Source organism: Hippoglossus hippoglossus, chromosome 16 (assembly GCF_009819705.1).
Source record: "Hippoglossus hippoglossus isolate fHipHip1 chromosome 16, fHipHip1.pri, whole genome shotgun sequence".
NCBI classification, from domain to species: Eukaryota; Metazoa; Chordata; class Actinopteri; order Pleuronectiformes; family Pleuronectidae; genus Hippoglossus; species Hippoglossus hippoglossus.
This window is the reverse complement of record NC_047166.1, coordinates 19,129,775-19,130,629: the sequence shown is the minus strand read 5'-3', so window position 1 is coordinate 19,130,629 and position 855 is coordinate 19,129,775.

Below are 855 nucleotides of genomic sequence, written 5' to 3'. Positions count from 1 at the left end.
CAGCAGCGTCAATGGTCAACACTGGTCTACATGTTTGGTTTTTGGTTTAACATGGATATTTTTTTATTTTAAATGTGTATTGTACCTACAAAACACAATGTATCTTATTGTGTGTTTAACTGATCCAGTATGGTGTCACGTGTGGAAAATCAATTTGTTACATTGGCATTTTATTGCCAGTGTGTCTGTTCTGAATGGTTATGACTGAATTTAATATACTTATACACAGAGAAAAGCAAGGTCATCTGTCATGTCATGGTTTTAAAGGGTCCAAGTTTGTATTCAATAAAGAACAATACAGACAATAATAAATATGTAGTTAAATAAAGAAAAAGAAAATTGAATAGATGAATAGATGAATAGATAAAGAAAGACAAAAGAACAAAATGAGACAAAACAAGCAAAAAATTACAGTAAGAGTAAGACCGTCCAGAAAAAACTGCTTCAACATTGTTCACCACATATATGTACATATACACATATATACAGAATTTCTTTTACTTTTAACATGCCCTTGTGTGCCAACGTCACAATTTGAAAACGATATTCATGAAGAGCCTATATTTGACCTATATTTAGGGGGGGGTGGATAACAATAGCACATTTCTGTCACATTTCTTGTTTGCTCTGCTCAGCTAATAGAGCAAAAACACCACTTTAATTATTAGTATGGAGTAAGTAGCAAAGAAGAAATGAAAAGATAAAAAGATAGGAATGAGCTAAGACTTCGGTCCTATTCTTTAGAAAACCATTTAGGATGTTTGATTTAGTGATTATGTTGGCACACTCCTGTCAGACGTTTCACCTGTGTCTTCCCGCAATAATTGCGCAACAAACAAACACGCCTATAATTAA